General features: G+C 39.1%; 1 protein-coding gene across 5 annotated transcripts in view; it reads right to left on the minus strand.

Moving 5' to 3' along the window:
- LOC110987977 (rho GTPase-activating protein 18-like) overlaps positions 1–9,972 on the minus strand; it is a 63,599-nt gene extending 53,627 nt beyond the window's left edge. For 3 of the 5 annotated variants that reach the window (XM_022251177.2, XM_022251175.2, XM_022251171.2), the window contains exon 1: positions 9,804–9,972. The gene's annotated coding sequence lies outside the window, so the exon portion shown is untranslated. Of the gene's footprint in view, positions 1–2,142; positions 2,162–9,803 lie in introns of those variants that run through there. The other 2 variants (XM_022251179.2, XM_087133765.1) reach the window with 2 other exon arrangements.
- Positions 9,973–10,334: the final 362 nt, after the last annotated feature.

Below are 10,334 nucleotides of genomic sequence, written 5' to 3' on the forward strand. Positions count from 1 at the left end.
TTTACCTCTGGGAAACACACTGAAGCTGTGATGAGCTAAAGACTTTTGATATGTCAATACCATTAGCAGGCCTATGGTTTTATAATAACCATTAACTCCCAAGCCTATTTTCATTTAATGTCAATTGAGATACATGTACATGTATATGGCATACTAGTATGTTTCATGCAAACCTATTGGGCGTGACGTGTAAAATACCAAAAATATGAAGTGATCCTTACGTTAATGCTGAATGTCTGAGTTAACCAGTGATACTACAGGGTACTTTAATGATCACTGGACTTGTTAGAAAGGTCAGTCAGCAGAAAAAGTTATCCACTGATATGGTATTTCCCTATTGAATGTATGAAATCTTCATTTCCAACCTGAGTGACCCCACTAATGTAAACATAAAAACTTTTTTTCATGAATAAAAAATTATTAAAAACAGACATCCCAATAAGATCTTGATTTACTGAGATGACAAACGAGGGGAAGGAAACACATGCAAAAATGGGCACATGTGTGCCAATGAAATAAATGGCATACTGCTGATGAATTCCAGTGCTTCCAACCTCATCTCCATTGTGTTGAGCAATACTTCCAAAAGCTGTCTCCTGTGCTGGAAATAAAGTAACACTTTAAGGATGAGGTTGCAGCATACTGTATTGACTAGTCTCCATTCAAGCATCAGTTTCATTCTTTATAATGGAAATTTGAACATTGAGGTGTCGTACAATGTATTTACATTCATGTTTGGGAACTACCGGTAGACTGGTGTAGAGGTTAGCTGATGAGTGGTACATGTAGCTACATCCAAGACAGGAACCAAGACCGAAACCAGCATTTTCAAGACTGAGACCAACCGTCCCAAGACTGAGACTTTGATAGGATGAGACCAAGACCTAGACCACAAAGAAAGGTCTCCAAGACCTGGTCTCGGTCTTGAGACCTGCAACACTGTTTCTGAGTTTGCAAACCAGAAGCAGTGCCACCATAGGCATTATAGCACCCATTGTCTAAGCCGATGAAGGAAGCACGAGTGTACATTGTACATAGTACAGTACATACATGTACATGTATCAGGAAACTTGGCAGTTGTCTCATGTGGAGTTCAGTCTAGTAAAGGTTGATTTAAATGTAAGACCAACAGTAGCTGAAATATCAAGGCTGAATATTCACTGACCATCATAAAATGAACAGCACAGTCAGGTTTTTTACATGTACCAGGACCATATACATACACGTACATGTAAGTGTACAGTACTTAATTTTTTTCCCCCGACATTTTTGCGATGTATTGTTTTTTAAGGTGCAGAACTTCAAGAGTTTTTCAGTAACTCTTTGCAGTTATTTTAAGATCAATTATGTGAACATTGGACATATCGTTCTCAGGCAGCACCCATTTTTCCCAGACAGGTCAGCATAAAATGTATACACTATACTCTACTTCTCTACTGATGTACTCTATGCATACAGGCTGGCGAGAGTGTGGCCATAGAAAAAAATTCGGGGGGGGGGGGGGGGGAATCTGTCATGATCCAAAGTAATACATGTAGCGGTACTTGCAAACAACTTTAACTGTGAAGTGCTCTGGAAGTCATTAACAACTTGAAGAATGCTGGTATAAAACTTAAAGCATACAATGTACCCGGTATGAGTACAATACATGTGCATGTCTGTACAGTGCAAATGCATACAGTGTACATGTACATGTGTCAATCGTTTGCATTTAATCTAGAGAGTATAATGTGGATGCTGGTACAAAAATAATGTAAATGCCTACATGTATGCGCTAGATCTAGAGATACAGTGTAATACCGGTAGGACAATGAAGGTTTCACATGGTACTATTTTTTCCAGCAAGATTGTGCCGTTTGGTATCGATGAAAAATACTGATATGCTACAGATTTGCAGAATTATGCATACATACATGTATGTAGCACAAAATTTATACACTGTATGTACTAGTATATACCGGTACATGAGACATGCCAACCAGAGGGTACTTAGTAAATTGATACAAAATGTCCCTCCCTTGTTCATGCATGGACTCCATGATCCAGCGGTCATGGGGATACATGTACCGGTACTTTTAAGCCCAGAGTTCAAATGGAGGCAACCTAAATGTACATGTACCATAATGACAAGTCCCAACCCACCGCAGTCGTTCAAGCCATCCCCGGCATTTTCACTGCTTTTCTTCTGACCAGTCCGCTTTTAAATTGTCTTATCTCTGTCAGCATGATACCGATCAACAGCTTGTGCCAAATGCCGAACGCAGACAGGATTGCTCTCAAAATGTATACCGACTGTAATGTATTTGTCGACAGGTGAGGCATCCACAGCATGGACTCCTAATACTCAGTTCTCGTCATTCAATTTATTTTCCGAGTGAACTTTAGAGCAGTCTTTATCTAGAAGGCTGTCAAACGGGTAGAATTAATGTAATCAGTCCGGTCTAATAACCTTGTTTGTCGTGTACTGTCCAGGCACTCCAATGATAAAGCAAAATGTGAAGGGAAAAAACTCACACAAAATAACAGCAACAGAACTGTTTTCAGGCACCAAGAAGGATTGCTCAAAGTTTGAGTCTTCTGTAAAGAACATTGGGTAGAGAAGACCATGAAAAGATTCAATCAAGATTTATTTTTAGGCTTGAAAATTAACAAATTGACCAAAGATAATTCTTCAATGTGCAAAACTGGCGCCCATGCATGCACTGTGAGGGAATTTTGTATATTACAACAGGTAACATATATGTACATATATGTACATGTACTTTTTGAAAAGTGTATACATCTGTATTTCTGGACACTTCAGAGGTACAGTAAGTTACCGTACATCAAAGTATGGTACTTGGAGGAATATTTATTCCAAGTTCTTCTACAATACCACTGTACCTGTACTGTATACTAATGAATAAACCTTTCCCAATGGACCCATGCAGATTTGAAATTAGACCTGTTAAGTTTCTCGCACTTTAACCAGGAAGGGGTGCAAGGCTGAACGTATGTACATGTATATGTACAGTACATGTACATGTACATGTAGATAGGCTTGTTTGTACATGTAGGCCTTTAGACATCTGTTAAAGATATTATGACTTGGACTCTGAAAACCCAATCTCTGTGGTGCAGATTTTCAAATTAGGATTTTTGGCTGCTTTGGCAGCTCAGATTACATAGCAGACACAGTTTCCCTTTGTGCACATCATGCACATGAGCTTTCATTGGGGCTGAACTGTACATGTATACGAACAAAAAAATGTACATTTTTACAAAAAGAACTTGGGGTTTGGGTGTGATACATGTACAGGTGTACATGTACCAGTTCCTTGTTTGCAAATCCTGTCTTGTATCAAATTTGTAACTTTTGCAGATTGTTTGAACATCTCCTTGTCGGGTCTAAGCACATGGATCTTGTTTGTTGTCTAATGCTGTTGCACAAACATGTACGTTTCTGACACTAGGGATGCACCGATTCTAAATACAAAAGAAACTATATACATTTTGTTCATTACATGTACTTCCCTTTACATTTGACATTTAAGAGGTACATGTATACTGCGGACAGAAAAATGACAACTTGATTTGACAAGTCAAGCCTCTGCAGTTCCTTTGTTCCCTCACTCTGCTTTCCAGTTCAGTCCCTTTGTTTGTCTCCCGTCTTCCCTTGTGCTTTTTATTTCAGCCTTGCTGATTCCACTGTCACTCATCAGAAACACAGATAATTGCTTTAGGTCAAAATCCATGCACATCAGCCCCTCCGAGCTCTTCTGACATTTCCAGGTCATTGCAGATAGCGTGCAGTAACTGCAGTTCCTGATGGCCTGCAACTGAATGTGATGCAAGAACGCTCTTGGCAGCGCTGTCAATATTCTAAAACCTGCATTATCAGTCTGTGACAGAATCCATGAAAATTACAATGTATATTACTCTGTGGAAGACTGAAACTTTGATGTACATGTATGCCCTCTGCCTTCAGGCTAATGCACTAATCTGTCCGTAATGTACATGTACATCCTAGAGAAAGGTCACTTCAAAATGACTGACAATATTCACATTATAAACAGAAACTACATGTATATGTGCATTATTTAATCACAACAGCATAACTGTGTATTTTTCAGTGTCTTTATTTATTTAGCTACCCCATCAATTCAGGAAAAGAACAAGAACAAACTCACGATTAGCATCCCAGAGATATTTTTGCAGCTGGGGACCATCATCAGGGAACAAACACAATACACAGGTCAACAACAGCAGACTTTGGATTTGTTCGTCCGCTTTGCTATCTAAAGAAACACAGGGCTCCACAACTAGTGAAAGACTACCCGGTATGTCAGGACGTAAACTACATTGAAAATCCCTTCAATTTATGGGCACCGTGTTGCACTCAGGCATCTGCTTTTTTATTCTATTCTGTTCCATCTGGCGCTCAGACTTGAGGTATTACAAGAAACAACACCATCCCAGCCAGGTCTAGAGGATGAAAATAAATCAGTGAGGCGTGGAACAAGTGCACTCATCAAATTTACGATATTGTAAACCTTGACAGCCAGACATGTCCCAGCCGCATTTTACAAGTACATTCATTTTGCACAACATCATTAGTCTTTTTTTCTACAAGATAAATTGTATTAAAATAAAACTTAAACACAGAAAGATTCCGAACATCTCTTGACCTACCTGTAAATTAAAAACACACTCCATTGATTTGACTTAAAATGAACTCTTTATTTGATCACAATTTTTTTGTTTATCTATACAACTGTACAAAAACGTCCAAACGTACCGGTATTATAAAATTCCATTCGTTGAGCAAAAACATGTTTGGGAAATCAGATTCTCCTAAACTAATGTAGATATTAGACGAGAATCAAGGCTGATACAAAAATGAATCTGAACATCTGACTGCTTGATCTGGCGCGAAAGAAAACACCTGTCAAATTACATGTAGAGGTGTCAGACTGAGACTACCTTGGTATATGAACAGCTTTTGATGTTCAGGTCTCACAACTGCCTCTGCCACAAACAATAGAATGTGGGAACAAACACCATCAAAATATTTACAGCTGTGTATAGGATACCCTTCAAGTACATGAGCATATATGCTAATTGCCGCCCCTCAGCTTTGATACGAGCAATGATTACACGGTGTCGCTGAATGGAGACAAAGGTCCCTGCTTGCCAGCTGGCTGCTCATGCCTGAAATGCAAGCCTACCCCCCATCACCAGTGATCCAAGACAAAGAAAATGCAAAATTCACGAGACATTTTGCCATTGTCACATTACTGCTGCCAGTAACCACCTTAAAATTTAAAAGGTTCGCGTAAAACGTGGCCCAGTTTCTCAAAACAAGGATCTACATGTATTTGAGTATACATGTAAATGTGCTTGCTGTTTCACAATCTTTGATTGTACTGCCATAGCCTTGGTTGCAACGAGCAGAACGTATTGTGTAAAAATGTCAGTCATGTCATTCAGTCCTTAGTCTTCATCTCAATAAAAAGCTGCATGTTTAGTGCAGTCCTTACAACAATCTGAACAGCCTGGGATTTTGTATGAATATTTACAATGTAAGCTCCTACCGGTGGTAATTCACAGAAGGCTAAGGGATAATGAGAACTACCAGTACATGTACGGTATCTCACTTTTTTACTGAGACAGCGATATACAGCATTGTCATTCTTGTTGTGGCTAGAGTAGGAAAACAATATTTTGGTCTACCTTTTTTGGGAAGCCACAATAAAATTGACGTACACTATTTGCTTTTCTGTCAAATGTTCACTTTGCATTTTGGTATTTTTTCTCGGTCTACGGGATTGCTCATAAAGAGAAAAATGGCCACCATCTTAAACTCCACCTCAGCAGCTGAGTTGAAAAAGAGATGTGAATTTGTCAAGCCATGGTCAACACAACACTATTCTTAAAATGTCCATTCATCACGGTTTTCCCTGCTTATTCAAGTGGGAGGCGGCCACCCCCCACTGGTTTTAGAGACTACCTCAGGCTTTTCAGCTGTGTATTACCATCTCACACTTAAAATAGACAAAGATGGAAAGAAAACGCAAAATAACTTAGACAGTTTGAAATAGATCAGTTTTAAATTGTTCAGAGTGGTAAAGGACACAGAATAAAATATCGATTTAGTTTAGAGGGGAGATTTGGAGTAAATGTACCGTACTATTAGATGGTATAAAATTTATTTTAGGCCTTTTTTTTAAACTCTTGCTTTTGTTTTACATGTAGATACTAAAATTTGGGCAATATTTGTTTGACCACATCACACATACATGTACAGTATCTGTACCCTAGGGGAAACCCTGCCATGGGTACATGTACATGATTCGGTACATGTACATGTACCGCTGGACCATTTCTGTTGTCTGTGGGTTGACCTCAGCAGTGAGCAGTTTTACACTGGTGCTGGGACTTTACAGAATCTAAGCTTTTTTGAGTTAGATTCTGCATGGAGGAATGGATTCTGTCAGATTCTGAAGATATGTGCAAAACAGAGGAAGGTTAAGGTGGACATGTAAACAAAATTGACCTTTGGGCTAATAGGGTTAATGTACAAATACATGTATGTTGTCTTTATGCATTATCTCTAAACAGGAGGGACATACATGTACATTGTAAATCTCATGTACATATATGGTTCAGGCAAACAATGTTCAGCTCAATTATCTCTGTCATGTCACATACTGTACATGTACAGTAGGTAGTACACTGAGTCTGAATTAAGGTCTACCAAAACATTTGGACATCTGTCTGAAGTACCGATATGTAATATTCCAGAGCAGGTTAGTGCGTACACACCATTTGCATTTGAGATTATGAACAGAAACAAAAATAAATGTATACATTTTAAACATACATGTACATATGAATCGTTTCAACATTTGGCTATTAACTTGAACTGAAGGCTACTGGTAGACACCCCCCCGCCCCTTCAAAGAAAACAATTCTGGGAACTGTTCAGTACAAGGTGTAGGAATTTCTTTTGGAAAGTCCACATACTGTGGACAATTCTGTGAAACAACTCTTCAATAAATGACTGAATTCCCAATGGTTATGAATTGCCCATTCCCAATGAGTTGCAAAAATGTAGGACAAAGAAAGGAAATTGGGGGGTTCAAGTCCTTCAAATCAAGACCAACGGCCTGACTGACAGTAGTCCCGACATGTACATGTATGTATACTTATGCGTTCATAATGTGTCAACAGACTGTCTTACCATAATTGTTTCTATACTTTTAAGTCCAGGAAAGGCACTTCCTTCCTTCAAAGGACAAAAAAGCAACCAGAACACTTTCAATTTTGCCTGTAATAATCACACCGAGAATACCAATCAGTTCAAGATCAAATTGTACATCCATCTACCGGTACTTACATGTACATGTACATTGTGTGTACATACATGTACGTGTTCGATACTTTCACACTGGCTTTGGGAAAAGCAGTTATTGTCCCATAAAATGTCTCAACCTTAATAATCGATTCAAGACTGTGGCCCAAAGTAAAGTAAGCATGTCTATGGAAAGTGGCTGTTCAGTGGGCATGTACATGTACAACCTTAGCATTCCCCCTACCATAGGGTCCTGGGTGGCCAACTGGACCAGGGATGCTTCAAGGACAATGTCCAACTTAAATTTATGCATACATACATCCTGAAGGCTTGAAGTTAATGTACACAGTTTTTTCATACTGTGCTTTTTTCTGCTTGGATTTTATTCACTGAAGGCATCCAAAAGGCTTAAGCTCAAAGCTCTTAAAGGTTTGAGGAGCAGTTTTGCCCACAAGTATTGACCAGAAATTTCTCTGCAAGCAATAAGCATTGTATTCTATTGGGAATCTCCATGGATTTGAGACTAGGCTTCATTGTCACTTAGGTAGTTTATGGGGCCATTTATGGATAGGGAAGAAAACATTTAAGGTCAAACAAATGTAATAGGGCTGTAACAGCTCTCAAAATTATATGTTGTGATAGTTTTGCAAAATGATAAACTGAATTCAACAGTCACTCAGACAAACAGTAAGCCGGTCCTGCTGACCTACATGTACGTAAAAACCAAACTAATGGGCAGTAAAGTGTTTCGTACATTTTAACCAAGTAAATAGCATGGAGAATGCAGCAATCCACAAGGTGATTTAGGTGAAATGCAGATGTACACGTACTCAGGGCTGCTAACTATGAATGAGTGATGAGAGGGAGAATTTTTGCCTAAGAATACGGGAGAGGAAAGTACAAACAGGTGGGGCTTTGGGACACGCTTGAAACATTCTGTGACAGTACACTTAATTCTGACCACTTCAGTCATTTTGTAAGCAAAAGACCATCATTGCTGAGCTCTGAAATCAAATGTTCGCTACATTTTCATTTAATATTTTCGTGTAAAACACATTTTGGGGACCTTTTTTGTACAGGGCATGAAAAGTAACGTCAAAAACTACTAGAACCGGTACATGTAGTATGAACACTTTTGATTTTGGAGAAACTCCATTGAAGATTTCAGCACAGCACCTCACCACTAATCTTTCAAAAAAGGATGAATTGCTAGCTACTATGGGTGTTGCAAGGCAGGGGCAAGAGGGGGCACTTGCCCCCCTTGAAAAAATGAAGGAACATTAAAGAAAATTTTGGGGAAAAAAACGAAGTAAATAGAAAATGAGAGAGGAAAAGGGATGAAAGTCACAGATTTGCTTAAAAATATCGTCCCTCCATTAATGGGTTTATCATAACTAAACCAATTCGCATCTGTAGCAAGGTTTGTTTTATTTTTTCATTTCACGGGTCAACAAATGGTTTGCCCCCCTGGAAAACAATCTTGGCAAAACCCATGATTGCTAATGGTTACAAGTAAAAACAAATATGTATCGTTGCACTGGTTACACGCATCAACTACATGTACTGTACAAATGAAACAGAAAGAATAAAGTATCCAGATGCTACAGTATTTCCACTTTGATTCCCCGACCCCCAACAAAAGAAAAACAAAAAACTTGAATTTAGGACATTCTAAATTGAGTCCTGAGGCCATACTTTTCTTTCATTTTTCTCACGGTGAAACATGGTGAAAGTAAAAACTAACACTGAGGGCATGATGGAAGAGCAGAATTGAAGTAGATCTACAACATTTTCAAACTGTTTGCAAGGGAAAGCAATAACTTAAGAAAGAGGTCCGTGGACGCCAGTATTCCCTTCTGTGACATTGTCAGTGACTGTTGGCCATCAGAAAGCAAAAACGTGTTCAGAAAAGTAAAATTTAGGAGGGAAAAATCAAAGTCATTTACTTAGACATGTTAGAAAACACTTTCAGACCCGTCCTCATAGATTTGTGCATGCAGTGTCAAGTGGCGTCCGTATATGGAACTCTTTCCCAGAAAAGTTCAACTTAAGAGGAAAAATACCAATTTGCTTACTTAGGCCAGCAGCTTTGAAAGCGTTGAGACCTGTTTCTGAGCCCCAGTAAGGGTTAAATGCATGGGGCATGTTGTGGAGTGTCATGCGTCCGCACACGGAACTCTTTCTAGCAATAAATTTTCAAAAGGAGTCATCATTCACAAAAGCCCAAGGAATCCGCATCGAAAACTTAATCATGTACGTCGAGAATTCTCGACCGCCCATTCTGGTAGGAAGCTTTCAACGACCACACCAACCACATGCACAGCACACAGAACTAGCGCAGCGCGCTGATCACGGTACTGACTGTTCCCGCGGTCTGTGGTGGGTACCCCGGTACACGTACACTACTGGCAAGATAAGGCCAACTTCAGCTGCAGAAATTAAACCAAACAACCATTTTTAAAAAGCTTACCTTTGTATTCAGACGAGTGGTTTGCTGAACAATCCTTTGGTAGCTTATTCGGGGCCACTGTTTACGAGCAAAACTACTGACAGTACCGTACTAGAATAACCCCAAATAACTATGGGACACAAACTGACAAAATGCTGTGTTAACATTGGAAACCGAACGCTTGGTAAAACCAGGATGCAGTATATTTATGCACACCAATAGGTGGCGCTTCAGTTTGGTCACAAACCAAACAAAATGCCGATAGAAAAGCCAACACACTCATTTTTGCCTACAACTTGTATGGGCGGCCTAAGTTTGAAGAAATATCCCCTTTTGGTTGGTTTTCGAATGTACCTCAAATTCATTAAAAATTGACATTTGTCCCAAAGTGTATTTTCATTTAGTATTTAGAAGTACGGTGTTCTGATCACTGTTGGATTTTAAACACTTTGTGAATTATTCTTTTGTACAGACGACCAACTGTAGTTTCAGCTGTCAATTGTAGGAAAAATCATAACTATGACGTCAAAAGAGCATACCTTATTTAACGGG

This window comes from Acanthaster planci, linkage group LG02 (assembly GCF_054643075.1).
Source record: "Acanthaster planci isolate LZ-2023a linkage group LG02, COTS_SCS, whole genome shotgun sequence".
NCBI lineage: Eukaryota > Metazoa > Echinodermata > Asteroidea > Valvatida > Acanthasteridae > Acanthaster > Acanthaster planci.